Source organism: Micromys minutus (assembly GCF_963924665.1).
Source record: "Micromys minutus genome assembly, chromosome: 1".
Taxonomy (NCBI): Eukaryota; Metazoa; Chordata; class Mammalia; order Rodentia; family Muridae; genus Micromys; species Micromys minutus.
In genome coordinates this window covers 15809814-15815900 of record NC_137969.1, presented here as the reverse complement: position 1 = coordinate 15815900, position 6087 = coordinate 15809814, and the positions used below count along the sequence as shown (strand labels likewise).

The window sequence follows — 6087 nt, the reverse complement described above, 5'->3', positions numbered from 1 at the left end:
CTTCCTTCCTTCCTTCCTTCCTTCCTCCCTCCCTCCCTCCCTCCCTCCCTCCCTCCCTCCCTCCCTCCCTTCCTTCCTTCCTTCCTTCCTTCCTTCCTTCCTTCCATTTTTGGCCAGGAAGAACTAACTGTTTGAGGATGAACATAATGTCCTTGACTTTAGCAGTGCTCAGTGTAGTGCACAGTGAAACAACCCATGGTATCCCACAAATATGTGCATTTTTAGAGGTGGCTTTTTATAAGGAAAAAGCAAGCGGGGTAGGGGACGTCAAAGCCAGCTGTCCAACTTGCTTTCTTTACAGGGCACTTTGCAGGCTCCTTTGTTGTCACTTCCTGTAAACTCTTCCTTTATTCCTAGTCCTCTTTGTCCTTCCCATGGTTCTTCTGTCTGAGCAGTGGCACTTTCCTTTCTGCTTATGTGGAGTCTCTGAGGTCCGATTCTTCATAAAGCTGGCCTCCCGCCCTAACTTCCTAAGGTCCTATAACTCTCTCTCTTTATTGCCCCTCTCCTAAGGGTTGGACCAGCTTCTGTGCTATCCCTTGTGCCCCAGTGTCCTGACTTTCTATGTTTTTTTTTTTTTTTATTCACTTTGTTGAAATATGTCATGTGTATTTCTGCTAGATTTATTCCTCTGTGTTTTAGTTTCCTCAGATGTAAAATGGAGATAATGGTGATGAACAAGATGGTTATGCAGAATAAGTTAATTATTATATATAGGCCCTTAGAACAATTAGGTTAGAGTAAAACACATAGGTATACATGTATATGTAATATAACATATATAATATAATATATATACATGCATATATGTATAGTATATGTACATAATATATGTGTATATGTATATATATATATATACTGTTAAAAATAATATTTTAAATAAGGTATTTATCAACCCTTCTTGCTTCCCTACAGAAAAGCATCTAGCTTAGGCAAATTTACAGTGGACTTTTTCTAAACATATAAAGTGTAAATGTTCTAAACATGGAGAAACAGGTAAAAACTCCTAATTTTATTTTGGGACACGACTCTAACATGGTAACACAGCTTAAGAAATATTTTTTTAACATTATGAACATGTTTATTAGAACTTACAAAGAATAAACTACATTTCATAGAAACGTAGAGGTTGTGTGCTCTTGAACATAAAGTTCAAAAGTGTACATGTCTACACCCTGCGTAGTACATGCTTGGCCCTGGGATCAGACAGTCTGAAAGATCAGAGACGTTCTCATGGGCATACAGTGAAATAAAGGATTTGGAAGAACAGACCGTGATAGAGTCTGAAATAACGGACTGGAGACATGGCTAAGAGCACATGTCTTCCAGGGCTTGATTTTGGTTCCCAGCACCCACATGACTCACAGTAGGACTGCAGCTCCAGGGGGCCTGATGCCTCTGGCCTTCACAGGCAATATGTCCATATGCACCCACACCCTATACATACGTAATATCAAAGAATGTAAAGGAACCTGAAATGGCTGCAATGGCTGACATTCAGGGACTGGATCTATTGCTAATGCTCAAGACATTATATAAACTGTAGAGGAAACTGGACTACATGATAAACTAACAAAATTGAACAGCTTAACTCTATTTTATTGATATAAATACAACGTATCTCACAAGCATCCACTCTGACCATAAAACAAAGTCAGATGAATTAAATATTAATGCAAAGAGAAAATACAGAAACGCTTTGTTACATTAAGGTCACTTATATCATCTATCTATCTATCTGTCTGTCTATCTATCTGTCTATCTATCTATCTATCTATCTATCTAAAATCCTCCTACATACTTTGTACAATTTATTTCTAATCGATTAAATATTTGAAATAAAGCCAGGCTGAATTTATTTAAGTTTATTTCTCGGTGGAAAATGCTCTTTTCATCAGTGCTGGTTGTGTTTTCCCAACATCAAACATTTCCAGGGGTGGATTGTTGAGAGAACACCAGTCAGGTATTCGGCCCGTCTGATTATAATAGTCCTTTGAAATGGAGCAGCTCCCAAGTATATCTTGCAGTGCTCCAAAAACAGCTCCTCCAAAAACAGGCCACACAATTAGCCTTTGCAGGTGGAGTATGAATTCAGAAGTTCTTGGCCAAGTGTCTTTTTGTATTTTGGCTTTTCTACCAGATACTGTATTTCTGTGAGCAGTCTATGGAGAAATCCTGGCAACATAGATGTGCCACCTATGATTACCAAATTCTCTGTCAGTTGCTTCCTGGTGTCTATTGGGCACTGTAAAAGGGAATCCAGTATTAAGGTGGCAACTGACTTCTCCTCATTATCTTGTTCAAAAAGAATTTCCACAATGTAATCTCTGATTGATCCAAGCACATGTAAAATTTTCTCTCCATCCAATGGATAGTCAACATTTGGAGGCGGAGAGGGACGCTCATTATTCCCATCAATATTAAATTTTGCTGCTTGGATTTGTAGTCCACGCTTCAGATCACTTACAAAGCACGTTCGCACTTTAATATCTTCTAGGACACCTTCTGGAACTGAACCCATCACTGAGGGAAGGCTCTGTTCTTTAGCAGCACCAGTGCCAACAGTACATTGTTCCAACAGCTGAGTTTCCAACTCCTTGTGAAGAACTTTTCCTAGTAAGGGCAGTGCTCCCCAGAAGTGCAGTACTGGTATGCCTTCATATATAGGCAACACCAGGCTTTCCCTACATCCACAATCCAGGACCATGGCAGAATTAACCCCGAGAGGCAGGAGTGCCATCAGATGACTCGGAGCAAGTAAGACAGATAGAACTCAAAAGTATTTGAAAAGAGCACAAGTAAGTGTCTCTCTGAAGTGGGAAGGACATAACACCAACTCAATAAGCACAACCCGGTGGTCTCTGGGATTCACCAACAGATGCCTGAAATACAGTATATGGATGATTTCCTTTAGGTAAGAATATAATTCTTCTGTGTTGATATTATACTGAACAACCTTGATCGGCTTAGACATGCCAGCTCTTTTTATCACACTAGGAATTCTACATCGTGGGTCAGTTTCTCCTGCGATCCCACACTTGGTGAAGGCTTCTCCTAGCTTGATCACAACCACCATGTTCTCGCCACTGCTCCCAAGACCCTCGTAGAGCTAGAGACCGACACAAAGACAATGTAGTGGTCTGCCGGGCGAGGGACTGCCGCTTAAGAAATATTTTTACAAAACATTATTGTAGTGTGTTACATTAAGAGTTAAGATAAAATACCCTAGTAAGGGGTGAACAATGAAAACAGGACAATGCATTAAAGAGTAGTACATGCATACGATCATGTCAGAAATTCAAGTTTCCCTGAAGTTATGGCCTCACTGTTGGAAATCCTAGGAATGCAATCACCGTATTAATAGGTGCAATTGCTTTTCAGAGGCCCAGGGCTCCGGGCTGTGGTTTACTCCTCTTTCCTATTTATATTCAACCCCATGGATCCACGTTTTCTGAACTTGAAATCTGCCAGCCTGGCCAGTTTTCATACAGCTCTCGAGGTAAGGGTGATTTTGAGGGACTGTGAAGGCTTTTGGTGTGCAGGCCTGTCAAAGTGAGCTTCACTGTCAAAACCCACGAAAAGGTGCTTAGTAACGGTGGGAGGAGAAATGACTCCAGGACTGTCTTCTCACTCCACACGCGCACTAGAGCATGCACATGCACTGGCATGTACACCCAGAAAATAAAACTCGAAAAAGAATTTAAAAGTGACATTCAGCGTTGTATAAAAGCGAAGGAGTGTGAACAAAACCACCAACGGAGGCAGAGTCAGCCATCCGTGTGACTCGAGGCCCTAACCTGTTTACTGCTCACCCTACTACCTAAAGGGCTCCGCTGGCCTCTGGATTCAATAGGAATAGACGGACTTAGGTTTACATATTGTTGTTTTATTCATTTAATGTATTCATGAGGGTACATGCATTCCAGTACACCACAAACTTCACAGAATGATCACAGCCATTTAAACAGCACTGAGACAAACAGTATAATTTGTTCCCGTTCTTTTCTGAGTTCTGCAAATACATACCTACACCTTCACTCTGCCACAGCCTTTAGGCACTTTCGAAAAGAATGCTTCTCACATTCTTATTTCGCCCACCCTTATCAATTTTCTGCCCACCTGAAGGGAAAGTGTCTTAACTTTATCATTATCGGGCTCAATTCCTTTTAGCAACTCAAAAGCTTTACCAGCAAAGAGAACTCAAAACTACATCAAGTCCAGCAACATGAAGTTAAGGGAATTGTGTAGGATGGCAGTGTTTTTTTCCCCCCTAAACAGACAGAACCTAGCAGTGAGAAATAACATAGCACTTCACTTTAAATAGATTAGAGAGAATGACACTTTGTGTCTTCAAGGTAGCATGCACACAATGGAATGGGCAAGTTGCTATGGAAACAAATGAATGACGGGAAAAACAGTCACATAAATTTATATAATTTGCTAGTTTCTGAGAATTTTCAGTTCTAAGTTTATAATACACAGAACTTTTTTACCAATAGGGCATCTATCTTTCTTGGTAAACACTTTTTTTGTGTCTATATATGCTGCAATACTTCTATTGATTGAATTACTTTGAAAAGTCTACCTGACTGATTAGAATTTATAAGGCTTATAATTATAATTATATTTATAATTATGTTTGCTTTTTCGTGATTTACTTTTTGTTCTGTTTTGTGTATGTGTGTATGTGAGTATGTGTGCCTGTGTGGTGTGTGTGTGTGTGTGTGTGTGTGTGTGTGTATGTGTATGTGAGTATGTGTGTGTGTGGTGTGTGTGTGTGTGTGTGTGGTGTGTATGTGTATGTGAGTATGTGTGGTGTGTGTGTGTGTGTGTGTATGTATGTGTATGTGAGTGTGTGTGTGTGTGTGTGTGTGTGTGTGTGTGTGCGTGTTTGAGAGGACGACTCACTATAGAGGCCAACATGTCCTTGAACTTGTGATGATCCTTCTTCTCATCCAGGTTCCTATTCTACTTACTGCCACTACAACTGACAGTTAATAATTAAAATTCTTAGCTTTAAATTTAGCACAATGATTAAAAGGTAGCATGGGTAAGTAATATGTGGAGAGGTGAGAACACTAATCTAGAAACCAATACATCAAAATGCCACGTTTTGACACCAAAATGGATATGGAAGCAGCAGCAGGAATGTACGTTCTGATGGAAGAAGTCTTTGCCTTAGCCCACTGATATTTTCATGTGTTTTTCCAAAACAAAAGCAAACAGGAACTCACTATTTCACTAAGCACTTATCCCAAGCCTTCTTGTTCTCACAGTTCTTCCAGGTACTGGGAATAGATCAGACAAACCTGAGCAAAACCCCCTGTTCTCAGGGCAGCGTGGGTAAGTGATAAACACCACATTAGTGCTAAGTGCCTAAGTGAATCAAGCTGAGGGATTGTTTACTGGTGAGAACTTATGGAAGTCCTCCTGGGAGCTTACGGTTGATCTGAATTCTGCATGACGAGAAGAAGGTAGGTGGTGAAGACAGCAGGAACACCCAGGTGAAGACTGAGCCTGGGTAGAGACTGTGGTAGAAACGATCTTTTCCAAGAGCTAGGACATTCATTCTCCACTCAGTACTCAAGTCCAAGTGTGCTCAGAGCACTGGGCTGTTGGCCATTTGGAGTAAAGCATTCAGTGGAAAGAAGAGTGTTGCCTTTGATCTTGTCTGTGTCCACGGCCCTCTTCACAATCTTTTACTATGAGACTGAAAGAAGATGCACAGCAACATCCTCTGCCTCCTCCCTCCTTCCCCTTCTTTTCCTCTGCTGCCTCCGTCCTTTCCTTCCTCCGGTCCTTTCACCCTCCCTTCCAATCACAAGCATCTGTGAAGCAGCCTGCTTGCGCATACATGATAAAGTCACATTGAAGGATGTTTAAAGCAAACAGATCCATCACTTAGAGTTCATGAAGAACAGGTGGTCCTCAGCCAACAAATTCAAATGCACAGCTTGCTTCAGCCTTGGCTGACTTTTTTTTTTTTTTTCTTCTTTCTCCTGAGGCAGAATTGAAAAGTTCCAGATTCCCCAATTTCAAACCACAATAACCTCTTCTGTTTGTTTCGCTTATTCTAGCAAATGTCTC

At 40.9% G+C, this 6087-nt stretch overlaps 1 pseudogene across 1 annotated transcript; it reads right to left on the bottom strand.

The window, feature by feature from the left end:
* Positions 1-1865: 1865 nt before the first annotated feature.
* On the bottom strand, positions 1866-5569 carry LOC308438921 (actin-related protein 10-like; annotated as a pseudogene). Its single transcript has 3 exons — positions 5443-5569; positions 4120-4181; positions 1866-3109 (listed from the first exon to the last, which is right to left on the bottom strand). The product of its transcript is annotated as an actin-related protein 10-like (transcript).
* Between the last annotated feature and the right edge of the window lie 518 nt (positions 5570-6087).